A 408-nucleotide genomic window follows, 5' to 3' on the forward strand; every position below is an offset into this window, starting at 1 on the left:
GCCGGCCCCGTGCCTGCGCTTGCAGTGTCGGTAACATGCTGCGTCTCTCAGCGGACCTTGCTGGGGCCGTGACGGGTGCTCTGTTCTCTTCCAAAGCAGCATGGAGGAGCTGGGGAGGGGGGCCCACAGCTCAGCAGGTAAGCTCCTTCCTTCGGTGCTGCTTTGCCACATCCCCAGCATGTCCTCTGCAGGGGGAGGGGGCTGATGGCTCTCTGGGAAGGTCTGTTCCCCTCCCAGGCTGTGCTGGGTTCCCAGCCTCATGGTTGGGATGCCTCATGGACCGTGTCTTCCTCCCTCTTGCTTTTCAGTGTCTGCACCTCTTGTGCCCAGAGTGAGCTCTCCTCCTGCACAGCTGCTGTGCTACCGCCTGGGACAGCCCCCGGACAGCTGGAAGGGGCTGCGAGGGCT

General features: G+C 63.7%; 1 protein-coding gene across 2 annotated transcripts in view; it reads left to right on the forward strand.

Annotated features, from left to right (window-relative positions):
* The window catches only part of LOC104471531 (low density lipoprotein receptor adapter protein 1-like), a 4,160-nt gene extending 3,756 nt beyond the window's left edge, over positions 1 to 404 (forward strand). For both annotated transcript variants that reach the window (XM_010086902.1, XM_010086903.1), the window contains 2 exons: positions 52 to 137; positions 309 to 404. The gene's annotated coding sequence lies outside the window, so the exon portion shown is untranslated. The remainder of the gene's footprint in view (positions 1 to 51; positions 138 to 308) is intronic.
* The last annotated feature ends 4 nt before the right edge of the window (positions 405 to 408 follow it).

The sequence above is a fragment of the Pterocles gutturalis genome, unplaced genomic scaffold (genome assembly GCF_000699245.1).
Source record: "Pterocles gutturalis isolate BGI_N339 unplaced genomic scaffold, ASM69924v1 scaffold30141, whole genome shotgun sequence".
NCBI classification, from domain to species: domain Eukaryota; kingdom Metazoa; phylum Chordata; class Aves; order Pterocliformes; family Pteroclidae; genus Pterocles; species Pterocles gutturalis.